The sequence below is a fragment of the Chrysochloris asiatica genome, unplaced genomic scaffold (assembly GCF_000296735.1).
Source record: "Chrysochloris asiatica unplaced genomic scaffold, ChrAsi1.0 scaffold00087, whole genome shotgun sequence".
Taxonomy (NCBI): Eukaryota; Metazoa; Chordata; class Mammalia; order Afrosoricida; family Chrysochloridae; genus Chrysochloris; species Chrysochloris asiatica.
In genome coordinates, this window is record NW_006408605.1 from 6,858,681 (window position 1) to 6,869,069 (window position 10,389).

General features: G+C 38.5%; 1 protein-coding gene across 1 annotated transcript in view; it reads right to left on the reverse strand.

Moving 5' to 3' along the window:
• CDC23 (cell division cycle 23) overlaps positions 1–10,389 on the reverse strand; it is a 51,842-nt gene that overhangs the window by 24,070 nt on the left and 17,383 nt on the right. The window lies entirely within an intron of this gene.

The window sequence follows — 10,389 nt, forward strand, 5'->3', positions numbered from 1 at the left end:
AAAGGCAAGCCAATAAGATTAATCTGTGATCTCTCAGCAGAAACCATGCCCACAAGAAGGCAATGGGGAGACATACACAAAACACTGAAAGAAAAAACTGCCAACCAAGAATCATTTCCCAGAAAAGTTGTCAATCAAAATGATGGTGTAATCAAAATATTCCACAATAAACAGAAATTAAGGGACTTTGTAAAAGCCACACCAGCCCTTCAAAACATCTGAAAGGGAGTTCTTTGGACTGAGAACCAAAAGAATAGACAACTACAAGAGAGTGACATACCGATGACGTGGAGAGACGGAGCAGCTGGGGACTTTAGACACAGAGAGGGAGAGGGGCTGTGTGCCGAGACCAGGGGGCAGGATTGTAGTGTACACCCTTTGGTTGGTTGATGATGCATGGAGGGGTTTGCAACCATGGCAATGAAACAATATACGATAGGATGAATGTAAAACTAAAGTCCTCCCATGTAAACTATCACATGATTCACAACAAAACATTTAAAAAAAAAAAGAGACTGACATACGTGGCAACACCGCCTGGAACTCAATCAAGAGATAGAAAAGTCCACAGCAGAACAAAACTATAAGAACTAAATCAGAGAGTCAGGGAGGTCAGTCTATGAGCAAAACAACTACAATGCAACAGAAAGGTAAAATATAGGAACAGAGACCCAGGTGGTGAGGAGGTTAGATAGATTTCAGAATACAATAATCTGTTTTAAAAGGAGAAAAAAGTTAATAGGGTATGTTGTTGTTGTTATGTGCCATGGAGTCAGTTTCGACTCATAGTGACCCTACAAAGGGTTTCCGAGGCTGTAAATCTTTATGGGAGCAGACCGCCTCATCTTTCTCCAGCGTAACCGCTGGTAGTTTCGAACTGCTGACCTTGCGGCTCACAGCCCAATTCGTAACCACAACGCTACCAGAGCTCCTTTAAAAGGATATAGGGTAACCTCAAAGAAAATTAATACTTCACAACACATCAAGAAAAGGAAAATCCAAAAACATGGAAACATTAAAACTATGAAGAAACTGACAAGAAAAAGCACACACACAAAAACTGAACTCAGCACAGGAAGGCATGCAGAACAAAGAAACCAGAAGCACAACAAAAAACCAAACATACCTATCAATAATTACACTGAATGTCAATGGATTAAATGCACCAATCAAGAGACAGAGAGTAGTAGAATGGATAAGTAAACAGAATCTTTCAATATGCTGTCTACAAGAGACAAACCTTATATACAAAGAAGATTAGGGACAAGACAACTAACTGCAAATCCTGATTCAATGTTGTAATTGAGGGAAAAGACACTGTTGGGTCAATTAACAAGACTGGAATTAAATGGTAGATTAATGTATGGCATCAATGCTAAATGTACTGAATCTGATAATTTAACAGAATATCCTTCTATGGAAACATACATTGAAGTATGTAAGGGTAAAGTGCCAGCTTATCTGGAACTTACTCTTAAATGATACAGAGGGGGAAAATATTATACTTGCATACAAGAAGGGGCTTCAAAAATGTGTGGGGAAATTCCATCATCTTTTCATTTCATTATTCAATGAACTTTCTGAAGCAATCTCATATGTGTGTTTGGAGAAAGAGATAAATGATAAGGCAAATAGTATAAAATATTAACAACAGATGACTCTGGATAAGAGATATTCTTTGTACTATTTTTACTCCTGGAACATTTCTGACAGTATAAATGTATTTTCAAACCAAAAGTTAAGAAGTAAATGTTCAGATTCTAAAAGACTTTTTATACAATTTCCCCAAAGAACTTAACCTGTTTCTCCTAAATTTCAGCAAAATCCCTTTGTTTTTCTGCTATAACCTTTTCCAAGTTAGTGCTTCTGCATAAAAATTATATGTAAAAATGGTAATTTTTTTAATCTCACAATTTCAAAGTATCTTTCTTAAAGCTCTTATCTTATGTTAGCTAAATGACAACCCCTTAGTAAATGAAACAGAAGCATGATTAATCAAACAACCCCAAAGAGAAAAACTATCACTGGCCTCCAAACATTCCTATTTTAATGTCAGGAATCTAAGTTGCACAGGAAAAGTGTCAGCAGTAAAGTATAATTGCTAACAGAATATTTCCTAAAACCTAAACACATTATATAGAATAATTCAGCCTTAAAACCATTAGAAAGAACAGAGCAAACTAGGCATTTGTGCAGGTGACTGGGGAGCACCAATGGATGGAGGAGGAGCAGTGTCACAGAACAGTATGCCAGAGTCCAAGCAGTGTAAAAAAAAGAGTCCATGTTGAGTGAGGAAGGCAACATACAGGGGACAGATTAATAAATAAATATACTAAGGATTATGGAAGTCATGCTTCAGAAACACTGAAAAGGCCAAGAATATTGAACAGAATCCATGGAAAGCCAAATAGCAAGCTTGAAAAAAAATCTCTCAATACTCACATGCTAGAGAAACAAACAGGAAAAAAAGAACCAAAAAATATGAAGAGACTTCTGGTAAAATGGCAGACTAGGCAGACACACATCAGGAGTGAGAAACCTTTTTTCTGTCAAAAGTTGTAACATCATTTGTGGACCATAAAAAATTATCAACTTAAAAATTATCCTGTGCACTAAATCCTGTACTCAAAAGGAAGTTCAAGTAAAAAAGAACCATCACAATGTATGTCCCTTGTACCCCTTTTTATCAAGTTGATTTCAACCTCTAAAAACCCGTATTATAGCTTCTGAGATGCCTTAAGTAACTTGTCTGCCTTATATGGGTATAGTGCTTGGTTTGTGCTTTGCTGGTAGGACAGACATTGCTCTTCACTTTGAGCATGGTTGGTGTACGAAGGACAATTCAACATCACTATTTTAAAGATGGTCCTATTAGCATGATTGTCTGATTTTATTTCTTCCATTCTTTCCTAGTTACCAAAATGAATGTAATTTTATTTGCCAAATTTCCTTGTTTCAAGATTCCCTTCCACAGCCCTTTTTTAAAGAAGTAAGCAAATACAGAGGTTTTAAGAAAACTGTATCTGAACAGAAGGCACACAAGCTAAAGTTAAATTTTTACATTTGCTGATTCAGTCTTCATCTACCTCTCCAGTCTGGAGTCCAAACTCTTCTTCATAAAAACAAAGACAAACTAGCCATTAACTATACTTTTGTCATCTGGTGTTCCTTGTGATAAGTTTTTCTCTTTGCTATACTTTATTCCCAACTTCCTTGAGGGCTCTTTTTTAAGCTCCAACACAAATATAATTTCTTCTTAGCTTTCTCTGCCTCTCTAAGGTGGACCAACATTTCCTTTTGATTTTGCAATTATATTTAGTACACACTAGTGTCATAGAACCTCTTGTGTTTTTGGTTTTTTTTCTTTAGTTTCTTATATGTCTCAGGTTGTGATATGAGATTATAGAGTTTTTGTCATGTTCATTCATTTTTTACAGATATGTTTATTAAAGTTGCTATTACTTTAAAAAATGTATATACCCTGCTATATTCAGTCAAACATTTCATTAACTCACCTAGGATCAGCACTAGACTGCAAACAACAAGTCAGCAGTTCAAACCCACCAGCTGCTCCTCAGAAACCCTATATAGGATTGCTATGAGTCAGAACCAACTTGATGGCACTTAATAACAACAAGGTGATGGGGGAGGACTGGTGTGGTGCTGTGGGTTAATGTGCTGAACTGCAAGGTCACTTTGAATTGCAGGGCGGCAGCTCAAGCTTACCAGACTGTCCTCGGAAACCCTATACAAGGTCGCAGTGAGCCAGAACCTACGGACAACACTTAACAACAACAAAAAGGTGATGGGTGGAACTGTGGTTGCCCTGGCAGGGCTAGACCAAATGATTTCACATACCTTAAACAGCCCACAGGCCGTTCATTCCACATGCCAGTACTACATGGACCTCTACAACACAGATTTTGTTGTTGTTAGGTGCCATCGAGTCAGCATCAACTCACAGCGACCCTATGCAAAAAAGAATGAAACACTGCCCGGTACTGCACCAACTTCACAATCGTTGCTATGACTGAGCCCACTGCTACTGCCACAGTGCCAATCCATCTTATTGGGAGTCTTTCCCTTTTTCTCCAACCCTCTACTGTACCAACATAATATCCTTCTCCAGGGACTGATCCCTCCTGATAATATGTTCAAAGTATGAGACACTAAGTCTGGCCATCCTGGCATCCAAGGAGCACTCTTCTTCCAACACAGATCTATTGGTTCTTCTGGCAGTCCACAGTACTTTCAATATTCTCCTACAACACCATAACTCAAATGCATCAATTCTCCTATAGTCTTCCTTATTCATTGTCCAACTTTTGCATGCTTATGAGGTTACGGAAAATACCATGGCTTGGGTCAGGTGCACCCTAGTCCTCAAATTGACATCTTTACTCTTCAACACTTTAAAGAGGTCTTGTGCAGCAGATCTGCCTTATGCAATATGTCATTTGATTTCCTGACTGATGTTTCGATGAATGTTGATGGTTGATCCAAGCAAAATGAAGTCTTTGACAACTTCATCTTTTTTCCATTTATATGGATGTTGTTTATTGGTCCAGTGGTGAGGAATTTTGTTTTCTTTTCATTGAGATGCAATCCATATTGAAGGCTGTGGTCTTTATTCTTCATCAGTATTTTAAGTCCTCTTTACTTTCAGCAGGCAAGGCTATATCATCTGCATATCACAGGTTGTTAAACAAGTTTTCTTACAATACTGATGCCATGTTTTTCTTCATATAACCCAGCTTCTCGGATTATTTGCTCAGCATACAGATTGAATAAGTATGGTGAAAGAATACAACCCTGGCGCACACCTTTCCTAATTTTAAACTATTCAGTGTTCACTTGTTCTGTTCAAACAAATGCCTCTTTGTTTATGAACAGGTTACTCATGAGCACAATTAACTGTTTCAGAATATTCATTCTTCACAATTTTGTCCATAGCTTGTCATGATCCAAATAATCTAAAGCTTTTGCATAGTCAATAAAGCATGGGTAAACATATTTCTGATATTCTCTGCTTTCAGCCAAGATCCATCGGACATCAGCAATGATATAGCCCTTGTTCTGGCTTGAACCTCTGGAAGTTCTCTGTCAATGTATGGTTGCAGCCGTTTTTGTATTATCTTTAGTAAAACTTTTGAATCCAACAATCATATGATTTACTACGCCGGAAATGACAAATATATGAGGAATGGCGCCACATTCATCATCAAAAAGAACATATCAAGATCTGTCTTGAAGTACAACGCTGTTCATGAGGATAATATCCATATGCCTTCAAGGAAAACCAGTTAATACCACCATTATTCAAATTTATGCAATAGTCACTAAAGCCAATGAGGAAAATTGAAGAATTCTACCAGCTTCTTCAGTCTGAAATTGATCAAATATGCAATCAAGATGTACTGATAATTACTGGCGACTGGAATACAAAGGTTGGAAACAAAGAGGAAGGACCAATAGTTCTAAAATATGGCTTTAGTGACAGTAACGAAGCTGGAGATTGCATGATAAAATTCTGCAAGACCAATGACTTCTTCATTTTAAAAAACAACATAAAAGACAATTATACACTAGGACCTAACCAAATGGAATACACAGAAATCAAATTGACTAAATCTATGGAAAGAGATGGTGGAAAAGCTCCACATCATCAGCCACAACAAAGCCACAACAAACTCACATGCAAGTTCAGGCTAAAGCTGAAGAAAATTAAAACAAGTCCATGAGAGCCAAAATATGACCTTGAACATATCCCACCCGAATTTAGAGATCGTCTGAAGAACAGATTTGATGCATTTGACACTAAAGACTGAAGACCAGAAGAGTTATGGAATGACATCAAGAACATCATACAAGAAGAAAGCAAAGGTCATTAAGAAGACAAGAAAGAAGGAATCCACCCCCTCCATACACAGAGTAGACAGGGATGGGCAATTGGCTACCCAAAATGGGGGGGAGGGGGGCTACAAAGGCAAGAAGTGACTGACTTACAAGCTTTCAAGAGGGAGCCTAAATCCAGAGGGCGTGGAGGAAGGTAGAATCTCCACTGAGTAGTATCCAATCTGTCTGGGTGGGGCTGATGAAAGGAGATGCGGATAGGTCTCTTGTGATACAATAATGAATAATTGTTATCAAGACTGACTGACTTTGCACTCTAGGAACAGAGGTCCCTGGGACCATTAAGGGAGAAGAGTGGAGAGCAGGACCCTACCCAGAGAAGCAGTGATACCAGAGATTGAGGCAGAGATGATGATGTGGAGAGATGGAGCGGTTGGGGACTTTAGACCCAGAGAGAGACAGGGGCTGTGTGCTGATGACCAGGGTGGCAGGCTTGTGGGATATACCCTTTGGTTGGTTGATGATGCATGGAGGAGATTGTAATCATGGCAATGCAACGATATATGACAGGATGAATGTAAAGCTAATGTTCTCCCATGTAAACTATCACATAATTCACAACAAAACATTAAAAAATTAATTAATTAATTAATTTAAAAAAAAGAAAGAAGGAAGGAAAAGACCAGAATGGATGTCAGAAGAAACTCTGAAACTTGCTCTCAGTGTAGAAATACTAAAGCAAATGGAAGAAGTGAGGATGTAAAAGAGCTGAACAACAAAGATACGACAGACCAAATAAAACAAAGATGAAAATCCTGGAACCCTGAATTTCAGAAGAAAGGTTACAGAAATGGATTGAGTGCTTGATTGGAATTCCAGAACAGGAGGAGACAAAAAAAAAAGAAAAGAAAAGAAAAACCCCCCACAGAGAATACTGTCCAAGAGTTGTTGGAAGACAAGAATATCATGAAAGATGAGAAGACAGCCATCCAGGAAGTTAAACAAACTCCAAACAAGATAGACCCTAAATGAAAAAAAAAAAACCAAAACAATAAATATATATTATAATCAAATTCTTTAAAACCAGAGACAGAAAAGAATTCTGAGAGCAGCTTAGAAAAAAAAAAAAAAAGTTACCTACAAAGGAAAACTAATAAGACTAAATACTGATTTCTCAGCAGAAACCATGCAGGCAAGAAGATAATGGAATGGCATATATAAAACTCTGAAAGAAAAAAATTACCAACCAAAAACCATATATCCAGCAAAGATGTCCATCAAATATGACGGTGAAATTAAGTCATTTCCAGACAAACAGAAATTGAAAGAATTTGCAAAAACCAGACTCCCTTACAAAAAGCACAAAGGGAGCTCTTGGGAAAGAGAACCAACAATAGCAGACAACAACCTGAGACTGACATGCATGACAATATCACCTAGATGCATTCCAAATATAAAAGTATGCAAAGTAAAACAGACCTGCAAGACTGAAATATAAAGAACCAGAGATACAGTTGCAACAATAATCAAAAAAACATAAAGTAAATAAAGGAAATAATGTAGTTACAGAACTTTGAAATGAAAAAGAAATCAAACAGATTTTAAGAAAAATAAATAAATAAAAATAAACCTGCTCTATAAGAGAAAGATGAGGCTTTCTGCTTTCCTAAAGATTTTAAGCCTTGGAAATCTTATATGGGGTCGCTATTAGTTGGAACCAACTCAATGGCACTTAACAACAACCCTAAAAACTAGACCAAGCCTTACTCCTAGCCCTAGCCCGATTTTACCCTTAACATTAACCCTAGTTCTAAGCATAACCCTAACAACAAATGAAGTCCTAAAAAAAAAGAAAAAAAGAGTTAAAAGATAATGGACAACACTAATAAGTTATACTCACCATGGAACAGTCAATCATTCAAGATCAAAAGAGCAACATTTACCTAAGGACAAAGCTGAGAAAAGGATGGAAGGAGGGTGGAATGGAAACAGCAACCATGGGAGGAAGTGTTGTTGCATGGAGGGGATGAAGCATAGTGTATGATTTGTTGAATGTAAAACTAATGCTTTCTGTAAACCTTCCCAATACTTCATAAAAAAAGTAAAAAAAAAAAAAAAATTGGAATTTTCCCACAAACTCTTTGAAGCCTCCTCATACATATAAAAATGCTACACTGTCATTTTATAGAAATAGAATCACATTTAGGAACCCCTAGTGGCTCAGTAATTAAAGTGCTCAGCTACTAAGTGATAGATCAGTAATCCAAACTCACTTGCTGCTCTGCAGGAGAAAGATGAGGCAGTCTGCTCTTGTAAAAATTTACATGCAACCTTGGAAACTCTTTGGGACAGTTCTCCTCTGTTCTATTGTTGTTGTTGTTGTGAAGTGCCATTGAGTCGGTTCCGACCCATAGCAACCCTGTATAGGGTTTCCAAGGAGCAGCTGGTGAGCTTGAACGGCCAACCTTGCAGTTCAAAAGGCTTTGCAGTCTGGCGCATTAACCCACTGCGCCACACCAGGATGTCTCTGTTTTATAGGGCAGCTATAAATTCTACAGGGTAGCTATAAGTGGGATAAATTCTTCTGCCGTGGGCTTGTTTTGGTGGTACAATAAGGAGCCCTGGTGGTACAGTGGTTAAGGTAAGAACCTGACTGTTAACTGAAAGGTAATCAATTCAAATCTATCAGCTATTCCATAGGAGAAAGAGGTTGGTAGACTCTTCCCATAAAGTTACATCCTTAGGCATTTTCTATCTTGATCTATATAGTTGCTATGAGTTGGAGCTGAAGTGATGGTAACAAGTTTGGTGGTGCAGTGCTTAAGTGCTTGGCTACTAATTGAAAGGCTGGTGGTTTGAACCCACCAGCAGCTCCACAGGAGAAAGATGTGGCATTCTCCATAACGATTATAGCCCTAGAGACCTTTTTTTTGCATCTTGGGTTTAAGTGTTAAGATACCTTCAGACCCCAATAAAATAAAGGCATTAGTTCAGTTCTGTCAATACCCCACCTCAAACAACACTAGGGCCTGTGGCCAACCCAACCCACCAGTGGGCCTACCCCATCGCTTTCAGGGGCTGGGGGTAAAAGTTATATATTATCCTCCAGAGGTAAAACTAGGCATGTGTCCTGCCTTGAACCATTCTGGTCCTCCATTCCCAGGTCTCATTCCAGCATTTCCTCAGAGTTACTTTTTGTTCTCCTGCTGCTTTCAAGGTTTGTGGAGGCTGTGTGGGAGATAGTAGCAGTCACTGTGCTGTCCCTGCAGATCAGAGTGAGGTCACCCTATTGTCAGGATAAAGCTTCTCTCAGTGGCTCTTGGTTATCATATACCTGGGGACTGGTCAGACATCAAGCCAGCAAGCCACACCAGGCTGGGAGAGTGGTGATCACTATGTGTGAGGATGGGCTTCAAGTGATTGTGGCCAAAGCTGTACCACAGCCTGAATATCCATGCACTCTCCTGCTTTGTTTGATTTCTTCTGGCAGAATCTGAACTGTCCCCTTGTTGGGCAGTGGGTCTTGATCTAGGTCAACACCAACTCTTATATTAAGCCATGACAACATGGGTGTTGTATCTCTACCAACGATCCAGACCGTGAAGAAGACGATGAAAAGTGCTTGTGAACATCAGATGGCTGACACAAACGCCACCACTCCTCTGAGGGCTGAAAACATCATGTGTTGAAAATTCCAACCAATCTTATGCTTTCTGTCCAAGTTGAGGAAAAAGAAGAGCAGGTAGATTTGTGCAGCTCTACCCAGGTAGATGGCCTTATGGGGCAGTTCTACTCTCTCCTACAGGGTCACTATGAGTTAGAATCTACATCTGTATCTAATCTACGGCACACAGCAATAGGATTGTAAACAGATTCCACATCCATAGATATACAGATCGTGGCCATTTATTTTAATTTAATTTTTGGAATAGACAATACAATGATTCAAAACCCCCAAAATATGAAAATGTATACAGATACTAGCCCCCATTTATCTAGTTGTCATCGTCATCATCCATAGCTAACAATCCAAAGATTCTTTATGCATATATAATATGCTTGTTTCTTTCACACCAGCAGAGTATTTTCTACCATAATTTAATCTCTTCTTTACTAATGGGTACTTAGGTTGCTGATAAATGCTAATTTTGGAGAGGGGGAGCTATTACTAAAAATACTCCAATTAACAGCCTTGAGCATATATGCAAGGATTTTTATTGAACAGGTAGGTTCCTTATTGAATTGTCTGGCTATAACATTTCAAATTAACATAGTCTGCCAAAATTGACTTCTAAGGCTATACAAATTTATTCCTAAAATAGAAGGTCTAATGTGGCGCTGTGGGTTAATGCGCCAGACTGCAAAGCCATTTGAACTGCAAGGTCGGTGGTTCAAGCTCACCAGCTACTCCTTGGAAACCCTATATAGGGTTGCTATGGGTCAGAATTGACTTGATGGCATTTCTCAACAACAATGCCCTATACCTCTGTTAGTAATAGCTATTGTCAACCTTTTAACATTTTCTTCTATCTTCTC